General features: G+C 27.4%; 1 protein-coding gene across 1 annotated transcript in view; it reads right to left on the bottom strand.

The window, feature by feature from the left end:
* LOC132947857 (uncharacterized) overlaps positions 1-13169 on the bottom strand; it is a 59699-nt gene that overhangs the window by 32019 nt on the left and 14511 nt on the right. The gene's annotated exons all lie outside the window — the stretch shown is intronic.

Genomic DNA, 13169 nt, shown 5'->3' with positions numbered 1-13169 from the left:
TCAACTAAAAACACTCAGTTATGAGTAAAATATATTTTATCAAGTTTCACGAGTTTTAAATTTTAATTACGTTTAAAATTTAATTTAATTTATGTATATTTACTTATTAGTTAGGTATATAATAATTAAAATAGGAAAAAAATTGTTTTTATTTTTTTTTATTCTAGTAGACTTGTTTTAAATCAGTATGAGTATTATTAATGCTATTATTGCTCATTATTATTATTATTATTATTATTAATATTATCTGCCGGTATGCAATTTCTTTCGACCATTTAAATATTGCCTATAGATATATAGTAACAATGATACACACAATTTCAAATAAATTAATGATGATTATAATTATAACTACATATAAATAACAATTATACGTAAGTAGTAAGTACCTATAAGTATAATGTATAAATACTAAACAGATTAATGTGGTTATGGATAAGAATTAAGTCTCTGGCATAAAGTATAATTAGAACTCTTAATAGAAGTTGTCTTAATAGTGAATTGGTGGTCTAATATTTTTAAAATTATAATTTAAGCCTGAAATAAAAATATATAAGAAATAGATGAAGACGAATTTGTTAGTGTAGTTTTTGGTTACTTACGATTTTTCTTGAATTGGATATTATGTAAAATCAACTCTGCTTACGGCTACTATTTGATTACAATTTTCCGATAGTAAAGTCTTTAGAATTCAACACCGTTAGCAATAACCCCTAGCTTAGATTTATCATTCAATTTTTATACTTCTGTGACCAACCTAACTAAATAATTTATGGTAATTAAATGACCGTTGAGCGAAATGTATTATTTTTGGTATTTGTAAAAACAAAAGGTTTTTAATGTTGATTCGTATTATATTTTATAAATGCTGAATAATCATAAAAAAAACAATTGAATACATTTCGGCTAGTGATAGTGTACATTATTATTTTGTATACTCTAAAATTTAAGTACTTGTGGGATTTAATTTGTTTTTATGCAGAACAATATTTTAATTACATAATGTTCAATGGTTATCTGTTGGAACATTAAGCATTATAATTATTGGAAGCGACGAAAACGGTTTTGTCTTATACATTTTTCAGACAACGGATTGTTTTAATTTCTTCCGTAATGGCTATTAAATTATAAAAAGCAACCACTGGAAAACAAACCCCACGGTCTTCAAGAATTATTCTTGTTTCATAATCTTATTCCTTATTCTATTTTACATTGGCTTGCTGTATAAAGTCATAAAACAAAGTAGGTAATTAATTTAAAAGCACAGTTATGTTTTTATTTACTAGTTATTACCTTCATCCTTCTGATACGATATTATTTTTATTAATAACGAAATCAATTGTTAAATTTGTTTCAAACCGCCTCTATTAGTTTTTATTATTTTTGTTGCAAATATAAAATACATAATTATAAATTTTAATATCAATTCTAATGAGTACTTTTTTTTTGGTGGTTGGAGGGAGTTCAACGTGGCTTGTCACTGGACACTGATGTATTGAGATTTGAATTACACTAACAATTTTAATATTGGAACATTTGTATTGTGTTATATAAATATACCATAATATAGTCAATATAATAATATCTAATTTATACGAAAGAGTATTTTAATTAAAAATTGAATTTGTTTTTGGTATTTTATTATAATGGGAAGGTCAATCATGACAACGTTAATGTTAACATTATGAGTCATAACTGAAAAAGTTTGGACTATCGCGAATAAGATATAATTTGAAACCTTTCTAATTCCCTGAAACTATAAACTATATCAACAGTATATATTTTAGCACAAATATGTTTTTGAGCTACAGGATACAAAAATTATATTCAGGGCGATTCACCAAGTATGCTCATCCCCATTTTCAATTGAATAATTATGATTTTGGAAATTTAAATATACTTAATAGGACCATATTTTCAAATTATTGAGATTTATTGTGCTACTGTTTACTTAAGGAGTGTTCTATAACGATACAAACTTCTGTATTTAAAGTGACACACCTACGCACACATATTATGATGTAGTACAGCGCCTGCTAAAATATTATTTTACAGTTTATCTTACTGTGGATAATATACTATAATATTATGCATTTTAATTTTGATATGCTAAAATATTTATCAGTAAAATAATAAAAATAATTTAAATCATTTTGGTGTAAGTAACTATCAACTATTCGGGTATTATAAAAACAATAATGTATGGTCATACTATGTTCGTTGATTTCGTTTTAAAGAAATTATAAGTCAGGTACCAACATTTAATTGGACTTTAAAAGCGTTTGTAGTACCTACCACATATCCCAAGAGAATGGGAATTGTAAGTCTTAAAAATTAGCTATCAAAGTATCTAACAGCACGCGTCTACATCTAAGTTTTATTTGTAATCTTATATTATTAAATTAAAAAGTTTTACAAAAAAAAACATATAGCCTTACAAAAAATAAAGGTTAAGACGATTTCTATTATTTATTAAATACGACGTGACCCGCTCAAACAGGACTACAAATTGTAACATAATATTATGGACTTTCAAAATACTATATATATTAATATAGCTGTTATGCGGTCGAATATAGCGTAGTGATCGCTCCGATAATGGTAACGTCAAAATAATGTGACAGAATATAGTAATTTTATTTAAAGCATGTACAGTTTTAAGTTCCATAAAAGGCTTTTTTATTCAACTTCTATTTTTTATGCCTTATACCAGCAGCTTTATATTACCCAAGTTTTCAGATTTTAAGATTTCGTAAAAATGTTGATCGCAAAAACTTTTTGTTACAACTCACGAACAACATTACAAAATAAATACATGTTCAGTACCAATAAATCATGGACAATCAGGTGCACATGTATTATATGTTTATATGATTGCGTTTAACACGAAAGCTGTAAACAAAAATCATTAATAGGAAAACTTGTACATGTCTACGACTTATTCGTAGTAAAACTAAGCAACGTTTATAACTATCAACACTTACGAGCTACCTGTTTGTTTTGTAGTCAACGTGCAATCATTTATGTACAGTCCTCGAAATCGAATTATAAGTTGAAATTTAATCAGAATGTATCGCAATATATATTTTCAACTAGATAATCAATCATGCATGTACAACCATTTGAAAACCCGCTGGCTATTTTGTATCGCATTTTTGACATCAACCGTGTAGGCTACGTATTATTATAATTATTTTATACTGTCCTAAGCATAAAATTTAAAGTAAAACAGTATAATATTAAGTCCGTAGGCTTTGGGTCTGGAAGCTTTAACACTGTGAATTTAAAAGGCTGCACGCGTATGTATTCGATCCTATTCAATTATCATAATATGATACTAACTTTAACCGGAATTGTTTTATTATATTTCTATAAGATTTATTTTCAATCACAACACGTTCGTTAGTGTAATAATATAGGCGTACATAAACTTTTTTTCATAAAAAAAACTCTCTACGCCTACCTAGTTATTTTAAAACCTAATTAGGAACAAGAATGGTTTCAACAGCTCAAATTTGAAGCGTTTTAATTTTGTATTTCTATTTCAAACAAACTGAAAATGATTTAATTTGTAGAATAATTCGAGAACAGTCTTTACTTAGGATGAACAGCGTTGCAATGTTGAGTTTAAATTACCGTAAAATCCATTTATTAGTAATTGGGATAGGTATTAGTATTATATTTATGTAATATAATGTAATATTAAATATACAGTGGATATAACCTATACTATTAATATGTTTCAAAATTATTTGATTATTAATTATTTGCTTTAATCATATATAAAGCAATTTTATGTCATCTAAGTGTACCTTATGTCTTTATTATATGGTTAAACATTATAAATAGGAGTCGTTCACCTACAGTATATACATATTCAATGAATGGCGCAAATATTGATAATAATGTGTATGAATTGATATGGTCACAACTAAAAAAGACCTGGGTGTAATTTTCTGTTCAGACCTTAATTTTCACACTCATATAGAGTCAGTCTGCTGTAGAGCGTTCAAGACTCTAGGTTTTGGTATTCGAACATCGAAGAACACTATAAGCTGTCCTCCTCGCTCAAAACGTTGTATTGTTCCTTGGTACGATACGACGATCCTTACTGGAGTATGCTTCCGTTCAGGCGCTTCTTATCGTCTGCCGCCAATATTTTAAAAATAGAGCATACTATAAGCATGGAATACCTTCCTGTTTCTAATAAGCTTGGATTGATTTCCTTGGTAGATAGACGTATGACAGCGAATCTAGTATTTTTGAGTAAATTAATTATTTAATTATCTAATTATTTAGAGTTCCTCCACGTTTTTCTAGATCACGTTATCCTTTTGTAATTCCTTTCCACCATGCCAACTAAGGTAAGAATAATCCAATTAATCAAATGATGCGTTTGGCCAATAAGCCCTTACCTAATTTAGTCTATAATTATATTATCCTTAATATGTGTTTTGTAAATTATTAAAATTATTTTTAATTATTATTTATTAGTATATTTAACTTTGTAAAATTGCTCTAACGGGCATTAATAAATAATAAATAAACAGTAAGTTATACAATATACCCACATAGTACATATATCCCATACACATTATTCAGCTATATGAACATTTTAAATAAGTATTAAATAAAAATTGTAAAAAAACGAGTTCATATACATTTTGTAATATTACTAAATATTAACTTACGGTTTAGAAATGTTAGCGACGTATATAGATATATCAAGATATTTATTACGATCGCTAACGGTTTATTATATTTAAACAATAAAATAATTAATAGATTATGTAATTTTAAAACTTGCAAAAAAAATAATCCCGTGAATTCATTATTAAATAGGTTTTATTTATGATATTTTTAAACAATATCATATATTTTATGAATTATTCAAATCGATAGTTCCGAAATAATAGTTTTATTTTTTGAAATTGTATTTTCATAAATACATTAATACATTAATACATTAATGCAACGTTGAATTCATTGAACAAAGAACAATCCAATTTAATATGGCCTAAGTTATATAGTATATCGGTATCAGGTATCAGTTATATGCGAGTTACTATATCACTGTTGACTCATGAAAATGAAAATTTAAAAATAATTGATATTGAATTGGACGTCCGCAAATTTAAAAAAAAAATAATATGTTTCGAAACGACAAAACCGTTAGCTGTTGTCGGTCATCGGAAAGTTCATTTATCCAATCAAAATCGTGCTCAAAAATGTATTGAGGGACATGCATATTATTATTAATTATTATCCGATGACTGATAAATAATTTTAATGCTCGTACCTATATTTTTCCAAACGATACAGTATAATATATTATATACTAATAGATTTTTATTTGGATTTATTGTATTATATAAATAAATAACCGAATAATTTAACAACAGTGTGAATATTACTTTATTATTTCATAATATAAACTGAAACGTATAAAATGGTAAATTGGGACAAAGAAAAAAAGGTCAAGTGCCACGTGTACATATCTTTCAATTGGGTATGGAATGGTTTTAATCCAACATCGGTATCCTTTGAAATCGAAAGATTATTTAATACATATATGTTCATAAAGATGTGATACATGTGAACATCATATATGTTTGATAAAGAAAATAAGCTGTAGGTGGTTTTAATGTTTTTTTCTTCTTATGATACTATATATTATACAATATAATTTGTACCTACAATCTACATACACAATATTTATAACAAGTAACATCATATGAATCAACGTCGAATTTATATCGTTCTTTTATTGTAAACGATAATTCATAATTTATGATTTTATAATCGGGACATTATATGAATAATGTACCTATATGTTACGAATGGTGGGTTGTGAAAACAATATTATTCATGTAGATAATTATCAACACAAATATAATAAAATATAAATAACAGTATTAAAAATTAAAAATAATTTTCCATAAACAGGTTTTTTGTTTTATGACAATTTTTTTTTTACCTTTGTTCAGTTTCATGGTATTGTGCCAATAAATAAAAATATAATTAGCATGATTTATTATCTATTTCAAATTTTCAGTAGATTCCATAATATTGCTAAATTAGTTTTAATTATTGTTTTTAAATAACAAAATATAGTAAAAACATACAGTTGTGAATAGTAAATAGTTGTGCATTTTAAACGCAAAATAAAGATTTGCACAATAAACCAATGGTTTTCGAATAAAGATAATCGCTTAAGTTTTGAACTCAAAGCAGGAATTAATAACATTGGATTTTTATAATGGATCATTAATACGAAAGCAGATAAAACGCAACAATAAAAATATTATTAATTATTGCTTTGAGTTCAAACCCAAAATGATTAAATTTGGATTTTCAGAAAAATTACACAGAGTAAATAGATTATCGTGTATGTATATATTATATAGCTACCGCAAAAAAGATTTGAAGTATTTTATTTTTCCTATAAATCACTGTATTGCAATTTCGATCATGGCTTATTTTTTAGTAGCAAACAGTGTACACCAATAATATGAATACATCGGTAAATTGGATAAGCGTTTCTTATATAATGTACCAGATACCTCTACCTGTACGTACTTATATATTTAAGTTTTTTGACTTTGTGGTATTTCTTTTCGAACCCAACACTATTTATTGAACACGGGAAGTTACATATTTATATATGTGTGCGTGTAGCTTTGGTGCTCGAGCTCATCGTCTATATTTTTATCGTATTATTTTTCAACAGACGATGGCATATTTTTTATTTATATTTTGTTTTTATCCGCACGCATATGTTATGCAAAGGGGGTGGTTTGATTGGGAGAGCAGACAGGATACAGATTATACGGTGATCCTCCAGTGCACACACACACACACACACACACACACACACACTATACGGTAAGCATACATCACACAAACCCATATACATAATACACAATATCAGTGTGTGTATGTGTGCATTAAACATATAAAGCGCTCAACTCTCATCAGAGAATAAAGCCGCGTAGTAGGTACTGTATACGAAATTGTACAGCTATATTGGGGTGAGAAAAAAAATTAAAATCGCCTCGTGTTTTTGGCTATCGGGATTACATTACGGGTATGACGAAAAAAAAACATGTGCAATTTGCGTAAAATTGTATCGTATTTGAAATAAAAATGACAAATCACTTTATAATAATAATCGAAACGCCTATATAGTACTGTATATACGCTGCGTATATATACACTATATACAGTACTCGCTCTCGTCTGCAGACTGTATTACTGTGTGAGCGATTATGTGGATAGAGTAATTCAATAATCTGTCCGCCACAAACCAACACTCCACCGACCACCGACAGAAAATTATAACGTGCATAATATACGTACCTATTTACGAATCACACTTTCAAATGAAAATTTTGAAAATATAATTTTCGATGATGCGTGGTTGGTAAACAAACACGGGCGTATATTATGATTATAGGTAGGTAATCAAATAAAAAACTGTAAAATAATGGCTGTAATGCAATAAAATACCAGTATAAATATAATTATACACTAACTCAATAACAATAATTGTAGCATTTTAATAACTGAAAAAAGTTATTACTTATGCCTATTTATATAATCGTATGGGTATGTATACTATTAAATATCTTACAAATGATTATTCTTAATTAAGTAACACTGTTGTGTTTTAATAAATTATAAAACCACCTGTTTAAAATAATATTTAGGTCGATACGAATCAAGTGTGCAGAATATTTCTTTCCACAGTGTACCGTTTACACTCAAGTATTTTTATTTAAAAAAAGTACCCATTAAGTAACTTTATTCGAAATAGGTATCATTCGTGTGTCACGAACTATATTATATAATTCGGTTCGCCCGAAGTATAATGTCTCAAATTAATTTGATGCCTATAGCAGCACTGCAGCAGTGCTCCTGCAGATAGTATTATTTTATCTATAATACTACAATATCCACGTTCGTCGTAGTATGAAAATTGTAACTAGGGTTCGAATTCTTAGGTTAGATAAAAACAAATATTGAAATATGATGCTTAAATTAGACAGATAACAAAATATTATTTTATTTAAATTTATTTAATTTTACTAGTAAATGATAGAAATAAATTAGTAAATGGAGGTCAAAAAATCAAAATTAAAATTATAATTAAATATTAAAATATATGAGTACTTTTTCCCTTACAGTTTACAAAATATGATGGTCAATATGAATAAATATTCCCAATATCCTCTGAAATATTATATTAGACAGGTACCTATACTAAAAAAAAACTTATTCCCATACACGAATCGTCCACATACTCTATAATAAGATAGGTCAGTAATATTGTAATAAGTAATAACTAATAACATATAAAAACCTGAAAATCCAGACCCTAGTTGTATAACTTATATTACATATAATATGCATTGTAAATGTGTAGGTACTATTTTTAATGATCGACAATGTCCAGAATCCATGTACATTGTATATACATATGAATGAAATGTATATATATCTATACTCACAGCGTTGTACATTTATATAATAATCACTGCATTATTTCTATATAATTTTTTTTTGTTTACTCACTAACGAACGTACAGAGAGACCTAAACGCAAACTTTTCTTCTAGTACTATGCAGCCCCTATGTGAAAGTGCTCTACATACGACACGACGCGCACGCGCGCCGGATGTGCATGTTGTAGGTGGATATATTATGCATCACACATTTTAAACACGCGTATATTGGAATACACGTATAGTCGGCCTTAACAAATATATTTTATATTTATATGTACGTAAAAAATGTATATATAATAAATTATTCTGTAATATTTGCGTACTGTGCTGAATTAAAAAAAAAAAAAAAATTCGCGAATAAATAGCGGCTCGCGTTATATTATGTAATGAATGCTACAAACTTAATTTGAATTTTTCACCTCAATTAATTTGCGCAGACATCGAGATAACTATTTGCGCATAATCGGAGCATGGCCGGAAACATATCTTGGAAAGAGTGCAATTCATTCGGGAGACGGCGTGCTGTTAACTCAAAATTAAAAACCTTAGTTAAAATAGTGTAGTATAAAACATTTAATCCCGAAATGGGTCAACAAATAGAGGTATCTATTCTATTATTTAGATAATTTAACTTATGATTTTATGAGCATCTAACCGGACCGAAAATTATACCTTTTGTTTGTTAATTCTATCGGAAAAATTAAATAACTGTGGCTCAAAATTGAACTCTTTGGCGTAATTACGTATATTCTCAAGATTTCAATCGGATTTCTAGCATATAAACGTTAAAAAACTAAAACTAAATTAAAATTTTTAAATTGATTTAGAAATATGTTAAAACAAACTCGAACAATCTTGATTATCCATGAATGATTCAGATTCATCCGTGGCAATATCGAGATACGTATCTGTGGCTTACGTGGTACCGCACTTGTATAGAGACCGGATAATGTAATATATTCCTACATTTAAAAAATCAGTCCATAAAAAAAATATTTCATTGAGACCCATTAATTCATCATATTTTCACTCAGAATCGTAAAACTGTAAAAAAAATATTTTAAGGTCTGCTATCATGTAGAATCAATAATATTATAATATTCTATTTTATATAGAAAAATAGTCTCCACGAAATAATAGATAGGCACTTGGCTAAATTAATGAAATATCAACATTATCTTATTATATACTACCTAGGTATAATGTTGTTAAGTATTAGGATAAGTCGATAAGACATGAATAATCGTTCTTTATTATCAGTTTAGTTCGTGTGTGGATCGAGAACGAATATACCTAATATTAGTGTATTAATTGTTCAACGTATATTTACAATTTACTTGACAAGTTAGATAGGTTATTAGATACTTTTTTTTTATTTTTCAAAAACTTACAATCTGTATTTACAATAACACAATAAGTAAATATGATAACATGTACACCAGTAGCGCAAATAGAGGGAGGGGTGGGCCCGCCAAAATCACTCAAAGCTCCTCAAAAAATAATATAATATTTATTAGAATTAAAAAAAAAAAATGTTTTGGGGTTTGAGCCCCTCTAAACATTTTTCCTATTTGTACCACTGATGTACACAATATATAACAATAGATTAAAAATTTTACGAGGAAGTATATCCATTGATAGAGCCTTTATTATATAATACATTTTAGCTGAGTTGATAAATTAAGAATAATAACCAAATTTATGTAAGTAAAGAATCGAATAGGTATACTCATTGAGTGCGTTAATCTTCTGGTTCCCCCAAAGTAGGTACCAACTAGAATTACTTCCTACCAGAAAAGATATTCAAGTAGAAAATGTAAGCATTTTTAATACCTCAAAAGGTGTCGAAAGACGGAAAAAACACACATTATTGTAAAACCAATATACTCATCGCTCCGCTCATAATCTAAAAGTAAGTGGCGTCAATTTCCAAAGTGAAAACTTCAGTTTTCTAAAAATGGTAAATTCCACGTGGAAATTTCACGGAACGGTTCACACTATAAAAAAAAAATAGATGATCAAACTATACTCATCGCTGATATACACAATAATACTTGCAATGTTGTTTATACAATGAAGTTTTTAAAGATGACAAAAAAATTTAAAAACAGACCTTTCCCGGGCAACAACATATAATACAGCTAGACTACCTTAGATATAAAATCGCGCATTTAAATAATTCAATATAAAACTAAAATTATCAATAATTACTCAAATCAGTAAAATCCTCATCTAATTGTAATGGAACGTGTATTGGAATAATCCTATACATTTATTAAATGTCTGTATTTTGTTCTTGGAGTGGCCAATTTTTTTTGTATGAATCAGGAAAGAGATACCATGTTAACTTTTTTTAACTCGTAAATAGTAATAATATATTGTGAATAATTCGATAGATTTATCATCGTTCTTACAATTATCTGCACAAGAAAAAAATGGCGCTTGACAATTAACAGATTATCTATAACATGCACTTTAAACGTCAATGGAGATAATCTGAATAAATATTATTATTATATTATGACGGCCAGTTTACTATAGGAGTGGAAAATCAGGCACGTGGCAGGATATTACTGATATCAGATTTGCACACAACACAATGATTCTCAGAATTATATTAATAGGTCATCCTGTCTCCAAGTGGACAAAGCGTATACTATCTATACGAAAATGGCCTAAACAACAGACCTCCGACGGTCTTGATGGAGACATGATTGAATGATTCACGGCAGTTAATCTGTCACTTGAAATTATTTTACAGTCTACAGAGTCCCACCCTCATAATATATTATTATAATATTTGTATTGAGTAGTCGTTTGAAGTTAATTTACATGTTGTGATTTAAATAAAAGATATAATTGTTTGATTATTTTTTAGTTAATACACATTTTATAATGATCATGTTTAAATTTTTTTATCATTTTATTATTCCTAGGTGACCAGTCTAAAAACAATACATTTTTTTACAGCTAATTTGCCGTCATTTATGATAACAACAAGATTAAACTACTAGTTGTTTATTTTTCAACCAAATGTATGTATATATTTTTAATTTACTATTGTTATACATTTAAAATTCAATTGTTTTTATGCAAGTAGCTGGTACACAAAATGTATTTAATTTGTTAAAATCACCATCCACCTTTTATATTATTTATTTAAATATTATTGAATCTCTACTACATTTATTTACCTACAAATAATTTTCAATAAAATTGCTGATGAAACGTATTACTTAAACTTAAGTCTAAAGTATAGTAAACTGCAGTAACCATTATTATAAATTATAATGCAATCATATTACCATCATCCATTATTTATGTTCTGTCGATAAATCTTAATACGTTATTAAATGTACCTATGTAATCACCAAGTTAAGCCTTAAACATATTATGACTAAACGCCATATTATAATATAATCTTATCAAAATTTGGGTCGATTGATCTCCAAAACCAAATATATTCAGAAGTATCCTTCATAAACCGTAGTGTAATAATTATGCATGCAGTAGGCATATTAATAATTATCATAATTATCCTCGGCAGTGTAGTTAACAGTTAACACTAAGATGTACATACAATAATATTATACTATACTATACTAGTGTACTACGACTATAACACCATTATAATGTATACCTATTAGAAATAAATTGTAATATTATGTAATGTAATGTTATATATTTAAAAAAAAAACATATTAATTTATAAACTATTTTAGATTGATATAACGAAGATACGGAGTTATTATAATTTATAGCTGACAATAAACTATATATTATTCGAAAAATATACATCACGTATTCACGTATATATATCACCGATTTAAATTTATGTTCCAACTAGGTACATGTTAAAATAGTATTTATTTATATAATATTTTTAAACTTAAGAAAAAATAAATATTACAATAATTTGGTACAATTATGTCTATATGTAGTTCTACTATACATACTACATATTATAGTGTATATTATAATAGCGTATAACGTATAACATTTTTATGAAAAGGTAGTAATAAAATATTAAAATTTATTTTTATACAAATGTCAGTATTATAAGGTATTACTAGGTACCTATTACGATATACCTCATACTATTTTTACGTAATTAAATTAATTTTTAAAAATTGTACTCATAAACTATAATTTAAATTCTAAAAACGCCTTAAATAACTACACAGACGCCCAACTCAAAATCATTTTTTCCAGTGCGATCATTGGTTTCAATTATAAAATGTATAATAATAATGACGCAACAGTGTAAATGTGGACGAGTCCAACACCCAGCTTCTGTATCTTGTATTCCTATCCGCACATTTTTACTCTCCAAACGACACACTTAAAATAATTCCTTTCATCCACTTAAAGTATTGTTCTTAAAATATGAATAAATATGTTAATAATTCGGGCATAATATCAGGAATTTTTCTGAATCTTTGATACTTTGATGGATGTAAGAAAATGTAAATTGTCTCGTTTGATGCCGGTGACAAAACAATGACTTTGTGGAATAACCGTAATAACAAAGGACTAAAGGAGTAGATATTATACAGAAAACGGGACACGAAAGCAGACCTCACCGTGTATACATATAAATATATCATATGAACCGTTATTCAGGTGGTTGAGATATTATTAAAATTAAATGTTTAGCTACCTA

This window comes from Metopolophium dirhodum, chromosome 6, assembly GCF_019925205.1.
Source record: "Metopolophium dirhodum isolate CAU chromosome 6, ASM1992520v1, whole genome shotgun sequence".
Classification (NCBI taxonomy): Eukaryota; Metazoa; Arthropoda; class Insecta; order Hemiptera; family Aphididae; genus Metopolophium; species Metopolophium dirhodum.
Note: the sequence above shows the minus strand (reverse complement) of the source record. Positions and strands in the feature narration are given on the sequence as shown.